Source organism: Falco peregrinus, chromosome 8 (assembly GCF_023634155.1).
Source record: "Falco peregrinus isolate bFalPer1 chromosome 8, bFalPer1.pri, whole genome shotgun sequence".
In the NCBI taxonomy this organism is placed as follows: domain Eukaryota; kingdom Metazoa; phylum Chordata; class Aves; order Falconiformes; family Falconidae; genus Falco; species Falco peregrinus.
In genome coordinates, this window is record NC_073728.1 from 47,207,495 (window position 1) to 47,222,841 (window position 15,347).

General features: G+C 45.0%; 1 long non-coding RNA gene across 1 annotated transcript in view; it reads left to right on the forward strand.

Moving 5' to 3' along the window:
* Positions 1 to 14,624, forward strand: part of LOC114010761 (uncharacterized) — a 105,395-nt gene extending 90,771 nt beyond the window's left edge. The window contains exons 2-3 of the long non-coding RNA XR_003552399.2: positions 13,080 to 13,202; positions 14,524 to 14,624. This is a non-coding gene — a long non-coding RNA (uncharacterized LOC114010761). The remainder of the gene's footprint in view (positions 1 to 13,079; positions 13,203 to 14,523) is intronic.
* Positions 14,625 to 15,347: the final 723 nt, after the last annotated feature.

The following is a 15,347-nucleotide window of genomic DNA, read 5'->3' on the forward strand; positions in this document are numbered from 1 at the left end:
TGTGCAGGGCAGGGCAGGGCTGGCTGTCACGGGCACGTGCTCGGGGCTGCTGGTGGGGGCTGACACTGCATCTGGGACAGTCTCCAGGGGGGAGCCACAGCCACCCCCTGCTCTGCCCTGTTGATGGACATGGCCATGCCAGGGCTTTGGGCAGATGTTCAGCTAGAGAAATGTTTTCAGCTGTGGTGACAGTCTTGGATACTTCTGTTTCTGGAGGTAGGACAGAGCCAAAACTGGGGACTGGTAGAGCAGAGGAAAATGACATGGGTCAGGTCTCTGAGCTGAGTCGGTGTGAATTCCATGAAGCTGTGTTGATTTGTACCACGAGGGGATCTAATGCCCTCAGGGATCATCACATGAAAAGCACGATATAAAAAATGTGTGTGATAATAGTGATTACATTTCCAAAGGGGTCTGTTTGTCTGCTTGTGCCTTTTTGGTTTCCAGCATCCTTTTGTCCTTGTGTTCCATCCCTCAGTCATGACCTATTTTATATCTCGGTAAAACTTCACAGTAAAGCTATAATACCAGCTGATTACAGTACAGATAGGAAAGAGAGAGATCAGATACATTGTTTGTATTTATGGGTAATAACTGCCTGCCTGTCCTATATTTGTGTTTCATTTATTGCTCTGAGCCATTTCTGAACATACATACGGAAAGCTGCATTGCCAGAATAATTCAGTCTTGCTTAAAAAGATGCTAGGATTCTTAGAAGTATCCAGAAAGACTTTTCCCTCAATTTGCCAGGAATATATGGTGACCCAAAGAACTGACTGAGGGGGAAGGAGTGAACCCACCCGGCTAAGTAAGAAAACTTCAACCTTGAATCTGTGTCAACTGCATGAAAGGAGCTCAGGCAGTTTCTGAGGTTATGAAATATGTAGATATTTGCACAAAACCTTGGTCCTGTTGAAGGCACAGGAGGTTACTGATTAATGTCAATGGAGTGAAGATTTCACCTAGGTTCTTTCCCCTTCTCCTCTCCAGGCGAGACCTGAATTGCAAAGCCATTTCTTGTCCAAACACGTAATCCTGCCAGTGGTTAAGCAGCAATTGGGAAGGGTTGACCTTGCTTCGCTCCCAAATGAAAAAAGGCAGTTGAAAGCATTCAGTCCTTTATAGCTCTTCGCAACTTTATCAGACTAGACCCAGTTGCTTCATGGAAGGCATTTTGAATACTGAGTTTTAAACTGGAATTTTCAAAAGACATTTGGAGAGGCCTGTGTCAGTAATGTCCAGGCTCAATGGGAATCCCTCGAGTTCCTTTTAGAACCTTATCTCTGCACTTTTCTGTTGTTAAGTAAAAACAAACTGTATGTCTTGGGATTTGCTTATAACTCTGGCTATCTATAAAATCCACAACTGCCATGAGCCGTTACTTTTCCATCCCTTCCATAATAAAATTCCGGGAAGTAACACCTTTTACCAACAAGCAAACCTGCCTTAATAAGACAAAAGTCTAATGCTAGAAGTCCAACTTTCCACTGGCAGCACTTCTGGTTAATACTGGAAATTCTAAATATCTGATTAAACATTTCTGGAATTTCTGGGAATACGTTGAGATGTTGCATGGGCTAGTTCTTCATAAAGTTTTCAACAAAATAGCTTGTGTTGGGGCTTAAAGGAACCCTTCCAAATAATCCATCTCCCTAATTTCTTAAAGTGGTTCCTTACATTTCCTAAGCTGACTCCTTAAATGACTTATATTCTCCTTTGCAAAATGCATAGACACAAATAAACCGCATATATGAGGAAGGAATGTTCCGCCGTCCCACAAAACAAATTAAATACATTGATCCAAAATCACCCCTGGGGTAACTCCTGTGAATTCAGACGAAACGCTTGAATTGAGTTTATTAAAGCAGCATTTCTGATACGTATTGGAAATAGCAGTCAAATGAAGTTTTGCAATAGTAAAATGATTGTTTATTAGTGATGAGTGAATCACAAAACGTCTGGCATGTATGCCGATCTTAGAAAAAGAACTGGAAAAGTTTGAAACCTGATCAGGTCTCTGAATCCGTATGTCAGCAAAACTGCCTGGAAGTAAGTGTGAGTCAGGGTTCTCTTTCAGACATATTTCTGAAATGTCCAGATTTATAATTTTGGATATAGTCATATCTCAGCAAGTGCTAAAAAATTAGGGATGGTGAATTGAACTGGTAAATAAACAAGAACAAACTTGTTCCTAAATTTTATGTGATTCTGATCTTTTGGAGATAGTCACACAAATCCCTTAACCACGCCAAAGCTGCAGAATGGAATATAAAAGCAGGGGAAACAAAATTAGTTCCCAATTCAGACTTAATAAATAAACAATGCAAGTCCTTTCCAAACTCTTGTTTTGTTTTCTTCTTAAACACTCTGTCAAACCTCAAGTAGCTTTTCAAATGTCTCTGTATAGAAATCAGTTTTGGGCTTGGAGTAGCATGAGTTTTGTAGGGAATTTTGGAGACAGATACGCTCACCACGTGCTGGGCCACAGTATTTCTCCTGAGGAGCATCAAGGCAGAGATCCCCCTGATACGATCCTTGACCAGACAGTGCTTTCACACCCCTGACCTCTTAATTTCAGCTTCTCAGTTGACCGTTAACATCAAAGGGCTTGCAGACACATCTTAGAGAGGAGATGACTACACATGGCCCTCCCCTGTCAGGCCCAGGTTGGCCAGGGAGGTGCAGGCAGGAGAGGCAGCCCAGGCAAGGACATGTAACTGCATGGTTGGATCCTGGGCAGAGAGGGCTGGTTACTCAGAGGCTGTTACATCATGCCAACAGGGACTTGCGGGAAGAGTCCCTTTCCCTTCAAGCATCCAAGAGACTGCTCTTTGCTAATACCATTGAATCCATCAGGTCTGTTGCTGGAACAGCAAACAGCTCACGGGTCCTCACCTGCCCACTTCACACAGGGACTGGGGGTGGTTCGAGCCTCTGACTTGCAGTGCTGCCCCCTCACCACCACCCCGGTGGCAGCAGGTTTGTAGGGTGGCTTACACATGTAACCAAAACAAAATTATTGCACAATCTGGCAAGTCGTTGGTTCCAGCAACCGAGAGCTATGTCCAGTGTAGTTAAACCCCATTACAAAAATAAATCTTTGGGATACCCCACCATGACCTGCAGTAATAATCCTCTGTACAGCTAGGTCTCAGCTTAATTCCTGTAGGGATCATTTTATAGCAGTGTAGGAGAACAGACTGCTTGATTTGCTGAAGCTGACTTTCATCTCTGTGATCCTGTGGTTCCAGAGCGGCTGTGGCTCAGCGTCCCCAGGTACAGCAGGATCTGTCTTTGTGCTGCTTTCAGCAAGTGTCTGAAAGGATTTTTATTTCAAATTATTTGAGGCTATGAAACCTTGAAGTGCTAACTCATCTTTATTCAGTAATTTCTCCAGCAGACGTCCATGTGGTCACTATGGTACTTGCAGAAGTGTTGTAATGGGAGCAGGAAGAAGGGAGAAGCCCTCAATAGATGAGTGCTGTGTGTGCTGCAGCGGTACAGGAGGGATGGCTCAGTGGTGAAGGCCCTCACTGAAGCATCAGGGGACCTGTCGTGTGTCTTTTTGCTGCCACAGATACCCTGTGAATCCTAAGTCAAGTGTGCTGCCATTTTACATGTCTCCTGATTGTACCTCCCAAGGATGCTGTGAGATCCTTGGAAATACAGGGAAGAGGGGTTTGGATATGCTTGGATGTTTGGTGATTCTGGCCCTTACTCCTGCAGACAGCTGTAGGAGAAGCTGTGAGTCTGCTAGGTGTAACTGAAGACTGCAGTGGCTGCTCTAACACATTCCATTAAGGGGAGAATCTTCAGGGGACACCCAGCTCTCAGAAAAGCTACTTTCAACTTAAGACCAAATTTCTCTTAGATCAATGAAAGAGTACTTTTCTAAAGATTTCAGGTACTTAATTAGAGATCTTGGATAAATAATAACATTAAGGGAAAATGTCTAAATTACAATTTCCAGTTGCATGTCAACTGCATGTCCTATCCTAACATCCTACAGTGGGGGTCATGGAGTGTTGTTACTCCTTAGAGCTGAAGCCTCAGGTCATCAAGCCAGACACACTAGGTCCTCTGAGATCAGGATTCACCAGATCCTTCTATAGTCTTCTCCAAGACCTGGCATAATGAATGACCCAGATTATTATTATTATTTTCATATGTTTGGGTAAAACAGAGCCCCACCTTTCTGATTTGGAGTGGCCTTCTCCATGCTGGGAAGGTGTTAGCAGGTTCTATTTGTGCTCTGGCCATGCAGAGAGACATCTGGGTTCCTAGAGCTAAGCAAGGATGGCTAGTAATCTTTTGGAATAAATGTTAAAATGTATTACCTCAACAAAATACTGATCTTTTGAATCAAAGCAATTTTGAGCCTCAGGGACATTTTGAGCCTCAGGAAGAGAAGTGCATATCTAAAGAAAAATGTCTCCTAAAACAGTGATTTCCAGCAATGGGAATGGGAGGGCAAAGTCTTGCACTGAATCACAGCCCAGAGAGCTGTATGAGCACCCTGGTGGGTTTTCCAGTAGATGAAATCAAGAAAGAAATTCAAGTTTAACAAGGGAATATACAGCTAAGCAGAGTTTTCTTTTTTTCATATGCAACTTTCCCCAGAGCCAGGAATTATGTTTAAGTATTTGCATTGTAGGAAATAAATCCATTCCTTACTGCTATCTTCATTTAGCCTGAAAGGAAGTCAAGTTCAAAGTTATTCCACTGCCAGTCTGTAAAGCAGAAGTGGCAGATCCCTCCTGGTGTGCCTTCACCAGAATACAGAATTTAAGGTACTCAGGAGGCAAAAGGGGGCTCCTCTAATGAGCTCTGTGAGTCAGTTTGCAAGCTGGAGACTTGGTCTTCCCGTGACAAGCATTAGTCAGAGTGTTCCTGGCATGTGGCAGGACAGTGGAGAGAGCGCCTGGACCTCGAGGGTCTCCTGCGAGTTCAGTGGCTCCCGTGATCCCTTCTAGAGGTGGCTGCAGTTCAGCGGTGTGCAAAATGATCCCTCTGCAGAGGTCACGGAGTAGTTTTTGTCTGCTGAGCAGGAGCTGGGGTCTGGTGGGCTGAAAAGCGCTCCACAAACATCCGTTATTATTCTTGATTAGAGAAACTATATATAGATCCTTTCGGGATCGACAGAGCTTCGTTACCAGGCGGACAACAGAAAGTACAAATTTATCAAAATTAAATGGAAGTCAAGAGAACATACTGTCTAAGGCAACAAGGCGGTTCAGACAGCTCTGCAGCAGCCTAAACACATGACAGACTCAAGCAGCTCCCACTGCTGCCAACACAACTGCTCGCGGGGTCTGCCAAGAAGCCAGATGCTGCTGCTGGAAAAAATATCTTCCAGAATTTGGCATCAAGATCCTGTGATTACCATCCAAATGGGAGGAGATGGAGTGGTAGAATGTGAGTTTAGTATTTAGCACCCCAGAACTGTGCAGCAGCCTTTGAAGGCAGAGGAAAAAAGTTCAAGCAAAATATTTTTGCTAAAAATATGTTCAGAGAAATGAACTTTTTTTTTAAATAGCAGAAACCCAAACTATTATTAAAACAACGCAAAATATTTTATGTCCGTATCAATTAAATGAGTAAAACCAAAGAGGATTGTGGATTCTTTACTTGAGCAAATTTTGTTAAGGAATAGTTTTATAAAGGTCAGAACATGAGCTCTTTGTCTCTCATGTTGTTGCTAATGGAAAGTTCCACTGCAGATAGCATCAGAGTGACTCCCCTACCCAAGACAAATAGAGATGGGTCGAAGCATTCCCTGGTAAGTTTGGAAAGGGTTGAATTTAGATCCAAGGTCTGCAGCTAGCCCTTCTTGCATTGACAAACAGAGGCCAAATCCCTAAATACAAACTGACCCAGGGTTTGGGGGAAGGTTGAACCCCAAACCATCTGAGCCTGGTTCCAAATCTTGCAGCTTAAACCCATGTTTGAAGGCAAAGCAATAGAGAGATAGGCTGTTTCTTAAAGAGATTTAAGGCTGCTCCTGAGCCTCCTCCCCCTCCTCCTTTCTAACAACTGTGGCTGATAGTTTCATAATCTGTGACTATAAAAGGATTTGGAGTCCCTTCTGTTAGGTGAGGTCTCTCGCCAACTTGCCTGTCTTGCTGGGCTCCCCCGTGGACATGGTGGTTACAAGTGCTCAGCACACTGAAAAAAGCAGTCGAGACAACATCTGCTCCCCTGGCTGGCTGCACACACCTCTTGTCTCCAGTCTTAACATTTCTATACGTGTGCTGGTTCTGCTCCATGACTGGGAATCCTATTATTATAGTAATAGTAGTAATAATAATAATAACAACCCAAGTGGGAACTCAGAAACGTACATCTGGAAAGTTAAGACGTGAAGACTGTTTTGTTTTACTTGCATTTTTTTTTGCTTATTTTTATGACAGATCTGTATTTCAACAACGTTATCTCCTTGCCTGTTATAACATCTCACAAAAGAGTAAACAAAGCCATTAATCATAATCTCCCATATTCCACTTTCTGGGCATGTCAGATTATTTTGGAGGGGAGGTGGGCAGAGAAGCAGAGAGCGTCTGTTCCCTCACTCAGGAACTCCCCCAGGGATACTGCCTATCAGTGCCTTTTCCTTCAGGGAGGTTTGTAAAAGGGAGGAGGACCCCATGGCAAACCTCTGTGTGTCCTGGAGGGCTCAGACTGCGTCATTCCTGGCCAGTGCCATGCCTCTTCTTGGCACAGCCTGAGTCCCAGCTGGCCTGGCTGGTGGCGGTTGTCTCCTTGAAAGCCACAAAGATTCCCAGTAACTGCTTACCTAGTATGATTTTCCAGTAGCTTTTGACACAGCTGACCACGTGAGCTCATAATATCAGCTGTTAATTCTACAGCAACTGCATGAGATAGTCCAAAAATGCCCCACTTATCCTTTAAGGTCACTAATTACTCATGGAAATGTGGTGGGATGACTCGCACAAGTGGAGGGCTGCAATGGATGGCTACAAACTCTTTGGAAGGGATAGACAAGGAAGGAGAGGCGGTGGGTAGCCCTGTATCTTAGAGAGCCTTTTGATTGCCTAGAGCTTAATGATGGTGACTACAGGGTTGAGTGATTATGGGTAAGAATTGGTGGGAAGGCAAACAAGGCGGATAGCGTGGTGGGAGTCTGTTGTAGACCACCCAACGAGGATGAAGAGGCAGATGAAACACTCCATAAGCAGCCGGGAGAAGACTCACAGTTGCTAGCCCTTGTTCTCGGGGGGCACCCAACTTACCAGATGTCTGCTGGAAATACAGCACAGCAGAGAGGGGACAGTCTGGGAGGTTCCTGCAGTGTGTGGAAGAGAACTGCCCAACACGGCTGGTGAATGAGCTGGCTGGGGAAGACGCCCACTGGACCCCTTGTTTGTGAACAGAGAAGGACTTGGGGGTGATGTGAAGGCTGGAGGCCAGGATCACAAAACAGTAAAAGTTTTTGCTTCTTGGAGAAGGAGGGGGGTCAGTAGAACTTCTGCCTTGGCCTCCCTGAGGGCAGACTTTGGCCTGTTTAGGTGCCTGGTGGACAGAGTCCCTTGGGAGACATTCCTGAGGGGCCAAGGTGTTCAGGAAGGCTGGACATTCTTCAAGAAGGGAAACTTCAAGGCTCAGGAGCGGGCTGTGCCCATGAGCTGAAAGCCCAGCAGCGGGGCAGACGGCCTGGATGAACAGAGAGCTTTGGCTGGAACTGGGGGACAAAAGGAGAGTTCATGATCTTTGGAAGAAGGGGCAGGCAGCTCGGGAGGGCTGCAAGGGTGTCACGAGGGTCTGCAGGGAGAAAATTAGAAGGGCCAAAGCCCAGCTAGAGCTTAACCTGGCTACTGCTGTAAAAGACATTAAAAATTTTTTTCTAAATACATTAGAAACAAAAGGAGGGCTAAGGAGAATCTCCATCCTTTATTGGATGTGGAGGGAAACATAGGCATAAAGGATGAGGAAAAGGCTGAGGTGCTTAATGACTTATTTGCCTCAGCCTTTGACAGCCTAAGACCAGTTGTTCTCAAGGTCTCAGCCCCCTGAGCTGGGTGACAGGGATGGGGAGTGGAACGAAGCCCCCATAATCCAAGGAGAAATGGTCAGCGACCTGCTACGCCACTTAGACACACAGCAGTCTCTGGGGATGGCTGGGATCCACACGTCTGGCTGGGCGGCCGGGCCGGAGAGCGGTGGGGAATGGAGTCACATCCCGCTGGCGCCGGGCACTCGGGGGGTTCCCAGGGCTCAGGGCCGGGCCCGTCCCTTTAACATCTTTACCGAGGGGCTGGGCGAGGGGACGGGGCGCACCCCCAGGCGGGTTGCAGGGACACCAGGCTGGGGGACAGCTGATGTGCCGGGGGCAGCAGGCTCTACAGAGGGACCTGGGCAGGCCGGGCCGAGGGGCCCAGCCCAGCTGGAGGAGGTTCAACAAGGCCGAGTGCCGGGTCCTGCCCCGGGGGCACGACAGCCCCCCCGCGCTGCGGGCTGGGGCAGGGGGCTGGGAGCTGCCCGGCGGGGAAGGGGCTGGGGGGGCTGGTGGCCAGCTGGGCAGGAGCCAGCAGCGTGCCCGGGTGGCCAAGGAGGCCAGCAGCACCCTGGCTCGTAGCTGGGGCAGCGTGGCCAGCAGGGCCAGGGCAGTGCCCGTCCCCCTGTGCTCGGCACTGGTGAGGCCGCCCCTCGAACCCTGGGTTCGGGTTTGGGCCCCTCACGGCCAGAGGGACATGGAGGGGCTGGAGCGTGTCCAGAGCCGGGCACGGGGCTGGGGAAGGGGCTGGGGCACAAGTGCTGGGAGGGGCGGTGGGGGGAACTGGGGGGGTTTAGTCTGGAGAAGGCTCCGGGGGGACCTTATCGCTCCCCACAGCTGCCTGACAGGGGCTGTAGGCAGGGGGGTCGGTCTCTGCACCCAGGTAACAAGTGACAGGACAAGAGGAAACGGCCTCAAGTTGCACCAGGGGAGGTTTAGGTTGGAGATTAGGAAAAATTTCTTCACCAAAAGGGTGGTCAAGCCCTGGAACAGGCTGCCCAGGGTGGTGGTGGAATCACCATCCCTGGAGGTGTTTAAACAAACACACAGATGTGGTGCTTAGGGACATGGTTTAGTGGTGGACTTGACTGTGCTGGGTTAATGGATTGGACTCTGTGATCTTAAAGGGCTTTTCCCACCTAAATGATTCTACTCACCCACGTGGCTGATGTATCAGTCCTCACCAGATTCTGTTTGGACATTGCTGTTCCATAAGGCTGTTTGACTTGAGAAGGGGGGATGTGGGGGTGTTTTCAGGTGAAATGTCAGCAGGATGCTGACATACAGCTCTAGCTTCCCATAGTCCATCCTGGAGACCAGGACAGATCTGCTTCCCCAGCCCTCGGCCAGGCCAGGAGCTTTGATGAGAATGAGCTCTGAGAGTTTGAGCAATCTAAAATCATGGAGGTCTCTAGTTTTTTTTAAAGAAGTGAATGTGGATGGCACCTTATCTGACAGAGTCCCCTGCACTTGCTCGCACGTGCTCTAGGTCAGGTATGGTGTTGGCCCTGGCATATATATTTATATATATAAAGCGCCTATCACCATATTAATAAACATTCTTTGGAACCATTCTTGATGGCAGAGGTCCCAGGTGAACGGGGTATCTGCATGTGCCTTCTTACTTCACACAAGAAAGAAATTTTATCTGCTCCAATTAAGAGATAGGAATCTTCCCTGCCACACAGCATTGCAAACTATAATTTATTATCTGTTTCTGCATTAGCACTTGTGTAGATTTCCCCTGTCATTCGACTGTGTGTGTTCAGAGGCACATGTGCCCTCCCAAGCTCAGGCTCAGGTTTCTGGCTTTAACTCCTGCCTTCCATAAATGTTATTTCTGTATCATCAGTAGTACCTCTGTTTCTGCTATTCCAGAATCCATAATGAATTAAAATAATTTGTTCTTCAGATCATCTTTTAAGTCCTTGATGGTGATGTTATTCAATTGATCAGCTTAAGTAAGGCTCCTGGAGCTCCCTATGTTATGAAGCCTGTCCTCAATCGCTAATTTTGATCTGGGCTTCAGGTAGAATGCTATATAATGGTATTTTGGCTTGGCATCCAATTTGTATACCAGCCACTGGAAATGTAATTTGCATGTATTTCACAAGGAAGGCTTAAACTGTTAGAATACTTTAAAGAAACGGCCAGGTTTTCTAATGCTTTGAATAGGTTTTCAGTTGGACTTTGGGAAAGAAAAGATGGGGGACTGAGCCTTTGCAATGATTAACTGGCCACCTGCCTCTCTAAGGAGCACCCTCCATGGTGACTTCTGGAGGATGCTGTGTGCTCTGTGCCTTTTCCAGCCGTGCAGGACATCTGGATACCGTATGTGAGACTTGCTCTTGGTGCCTGCAGGTGCTGAAGAATCTTAGCTGTAAATGTACTTGTCTGCAGCCTCTTGCATTAAGAGGCAAGTTGTCACTTGAAATAATTCCTGAAATTATGATGCTGTAAGATTTTAATAGTTTAAGTGTTAGCATTTCTGGCCACTTTGAAGAGGTCCCATAGACAAACTCTTTCCTGGTCAGTGTTTTAACATCAGTCCGTAGATGTTGAGTGTCCTAGAGACCTAGGTTTTGGGCTGTCTTTGCACACTCACATGTGTCACCTTCTAAGAGACACTATGAATCTGTGGATATGGTTGAGCTACTGTGTGATTAGCTTTAGGTGTTAACCATCAGCATCTCATCTACTCCTCAGTGTTTGTCCATGCTTGCTTTTCCCCTGGAGTAAAAGTACATCGACTTTTCTTCTTAGGGCAACAGACAGCTATGAAGTGCTGCTGTAAATTGAATTTACACAATGGTGTAAATTGTGTTTATCTCTCTATAACTTCTCTGTGTACCCACACCCCTTGAAAGATTTCATACCGAGATGGATCCACCAGACTATACAGGGGACTTGAAGGGGAAAGCTATGTATGATTCATGATACAGGACTTTTATCCTCAGAGTTGGATGATTTTACCTCTTCCCATCAGTTTACATGGAGCAGCTAGCCTATTGCACAATAAGCCAAGCCAGCACTAGTTTCAAAACACGTGAGATCTAGCATACCTTGAATCAGGAACCACAGGTTTAAATCTTGTATCTCAATTTCAGACAACATGCAGCAAGTCAAAGTTTGTCCTTCTGAACAGAAAGGTAATACAACACGTATCTGAAAAAATGTGCAAAAACCAAACCAAGCAACAGTTATAGCTAAACTGAGATATTCTCTTTGCCAGCTGAGAGAAATGCCTTTTCAAGGGGGCAGTGCTAAGATGTTGGGTGGCTGTCTGCCTCATCTGCTGGGGGATGGAAGGGACATTTGTTGAGGAGTTGGCCAGTTCCCTCGGGAGTCTAACTGCATGCAACTTTATGTCTCTCCTCCAAGGATGGCTCAGGAATGATGCCCTCCCTAAGTCTGTGCCAGCCTTTGAAAACTTACGTGGCTTCACGTCTAACTCAAGTAGTTTAATTCATAGTAAAATAACCCATTTTCACTCATTGCAACCATGTTTTATTATCTACTGTGTTACAGAAAAGACTGATTTCAGGAACTGTTGGTTACCTCGTGTTAATGTGTTGACATTTGCTTGTCTAAAGAAATACCTGAAGCTCCCCTTCCCAGCACGACCCATTAATCATATTTCTATCTGAAGAAAATACCTTTATTTTATCTGTATATGGAACTTAGTTTGGTTTCTGAATGTCATACAGAGACATAATTTGCTTGGACTGCAAAACGTAAGCCTTTAAAGTACACATACCGAGTACTTAAGGCAGTTATAGTGTCCTCGTTTCCTGGGAAGCACGACTCTACTCATTAGGTGCAAGTCACCTAGACTGAAAAGCCACTGGTCATTCCCTCAGGTCATCAGCTTCACTCCGGCAGCTCCAATTACCTTAGCAGAATAGTATCACCCATAACAACCTAAGTAAATCAGGAAGTCACCGAACAAGGGAAGTAATTACAGCTTCTTTCAGTACTGAGAAAGCAACCTGTTCTTTTACGATCCATCAAAACCATGTGTTTGCCTTTAGTGGTTAAAATAAAGGGTGTGCAATTTGGGAATAATCCAGCTATGAAGTTTCCCTAGTAATTGGCAAGTCCTGAAAGTTATTCACTTTTGCAATTTAAAGGTGGTGAGCACGAGATTAATTTAATTTTCTTTTAGATTAGTCTTTAAGGGACACTACAAAACCAAAGAATGACATTTTCAAATGGTGAACCCACATTTCACCCATTTAACATCAAGATTTATTTTGTTAACTACCTTTAAATTTTATTTATGATGTGATTTACTCATGCTGTAAACCAGAATGTCAGTCACTGTAGCTGTATCAAATATTCAGAATTCGAAAAATATTTACAACTTTCAGAAAAAGGTCTAGCATGTTACTCAACCCTAATAGTAGTATTATCAGTTTACGCAACTCACTCTTGTTTTTCAGTCTTCATTTCAACACACCCATTTGATTCAGATTCAACTGATTCTAGGCGAAAAAGTATTTGTTTGTAATAAGTCTACATGCAATTTTATAAAACACTTTTCAAATGGTCAGGGCACAGGCATATGTCATTGGTTTAATGGGGGGAGCTTCTATAAACCTCAGCATGAACCATCTATTCTTTGAAATAAAAAGTCTGATCACACATTGTACTTAGCGCTGTGCTTAGACTGAGCATATGACTAATCTGGCTGAAATCAGCGGGATGACTCAAAATGTTTAAAATTATGTGCATCCCTGCCCCAGGGCCAAGACACAGGACTTAATGCTTGGGGGGAATTTTTTTCACCTAAATTACAGTTCATTCACTCTTTTCTCTAGAAGACACTTTAAACAGAAGAATAACAAATAGAATATTGCTCTTGACCTTTAGTAAGGAGAGTATCTAAAGGTTACAACTCAATGTTAATTTGAAAATCCAATTAGATCATGATGTTACATTGTTCTGCATTTATTCAATATTTGTGTGACAAATTTTCAATGTCCTTTATATCATATAATTTACTTGACAGAAGTGGCCTCTTTTTTTCTGTTAAGGAACTATCTACAGATCTCTGCCTCTTTCTCAGGTGTGTTTGTTGCTGTTGAAGCAAATGGCCGTATCTCCAGTAGGCTGTGACCAAGCACTGAACCGTGGAGACACAACCCTGAGATGAGGCAGTTGCTGTTCCTGAGAATGAATTAAAACCTAAGTAAGCGCTTTCATGCTCAGACCTCTGTGAGGGTAGGTCTGCACCTTCCCAACAAATCATCCTTCAGTTTCCAATATGCCAAGATCTTCCTACTGCTGGAAAATTTGTGCTATGTTATGTATTTTTCAGTTGTCGGTAAAATGTTTTGAGTTTTTTGCTCTAAACCAGGCACAAAGGTCTTACTGAACTAAGAGCAAGGGCAGTATCTGCTTGGGGCAGCACTACTGGCTGCTAATAAAATTTTAGAGAGAAAAGGAAAATGATAGCATCCTTTGTTGCTGAGCTGTTTCCAAAGGCTCTGCAATCCTCTCTGCTCCCCACACGCTCCTCTGTGCCGGGGTTTTCCCAGACCCGCTGTATGTTCACTGATTCATCCTCTCCATTGCCGAGACACCTAAACATTTCCAAAGGAAGGCAAAAAACCAGGTCAGCAGAGTGGAAGTAACCAAGGAAAAAAACACATACGCTTGTATTGGGAGAAAAGTCAGAAGAAAAAAAAATACAGTAAAGTGGGATTTAAAAAAAAAAAAAGAAAAAGAAAAAAGAAAACATCCCCAGAGTGGATTTGAAAACCAATGTCTGACAGCTATAGTATATTCGGTGTCTAACATCCCAGTGGCTCAATGAGAAAAGCAAAGCTAATGGTACAGAATCTGAAAATCCCATGTCTGAGCTATTTTGGGTTTACTCAACAGACCTACTAAAATATAGCTGCACTCTAATTATGTTTGTCCCTTAAACCATTGGGGAGCAGTCTAACTTGAGACACAAGCTAAGGTGTCACGGAAAAGATGTCAAAATACTCTCTGGTAGAAAGCAAGGGCTCCCTGTTGTGTGCTTGTCCCTCTACAGCCTGAACAAAGGCCACCACTCCAGCCGTGCATCCCTAGGCAGGTCTGCAGGACTTCCAAGGGAATATCTGGAGTTCTGCATAGACCAGCCTGACTAGCAGAAACCTACTGAACTGATGAGGGAGAATATCCTTTTTGTTGCCTCCTATTAGCTCATACCTTTGACCCTTTCCCTGTTCTTTTCCAGATTTTGTTTTTCAAACTAGCTGCCCATACAGCTGGTGGTATGTGGCTCACATGCTCACAGCGGTGGGTTCCTGATATCAAAATGTGGACATTCCAGGCCAAAAACATTTCAGACCTAACTCCACAAGCATTTATTGGCTCCTTCAGGACCGTGTTACAGCCTGCACCAAGTACCCATGAACACACAGCTAGCTGATCCTGCCACCAGCATCCCATCGAACTGGAGTGATCACAGCCATGGCAAACAATCTGCATGCAGATTGATTTCACTCTCATTTTTGCAGCTCAAGCCAACTGGGAATGTAAACCGCACTGACCAAGGAAAGTTGGGGAAATTGCCAGTGAATGCAGAAAAAAGAAAAGGAAGGAAGATGTGGAAAGCAGGAGGTAAGAAAATGAAAGCTGTTTATTTAATACTCAACATGCTGATTTGGGTCAGGCCTTGCAAAGCAAGGCTACATGAATGTCTACAGAAGTGACATTCCCTTTAGTAGAGGATAAGACCTCAGATCAGTCTTTCAGTCTCTGGGTGGGGATTAGCTGAATTAATCGTTTGGCAGAGACACCAGGTGGGTACAGAAGTTAAAACTCACCTATCGGTGCCATTTTGGGGGGTTGGTTCAACCCACTGTACAGTATGGTGCCGGCAAGGAAATCACAACTCACATCTAGATTCAGATGGGAAGGAAAATACAAACCTCCAGAACACCTTTCCCCCACATTTTCCGTGTTCAGACCAAAGGGCTGGTTTTGACTCTATGAAGGTAAACTTAGTCCTCTAGAGGGCATGGTTACACTGATTATATATTTAATAATTAACTAGTACTACCTTGGCTATCTGTTCACTTTTCCTGGTGTAAATCAGGAGTCAATGAACTGACACAGGTAGAGTTTCATTGTCTTTAAACCTTGTTGTAAGGTTTTCCATATAATCTGTCTTCTTGAGGGGGCTGATCCTTGTATGGGCCAGAAGGTTTGGGTTTGATCGTTGGGGAAACTTTCCAAAAGGTAGCTGTAATTCTTTCCTTGCTACCAAACTCCAGTGTGAAAATCAGTGAATCTATTCTTCACATGTGTTTTTGCTCCTGCTTTGGTTAATCCCAGCATC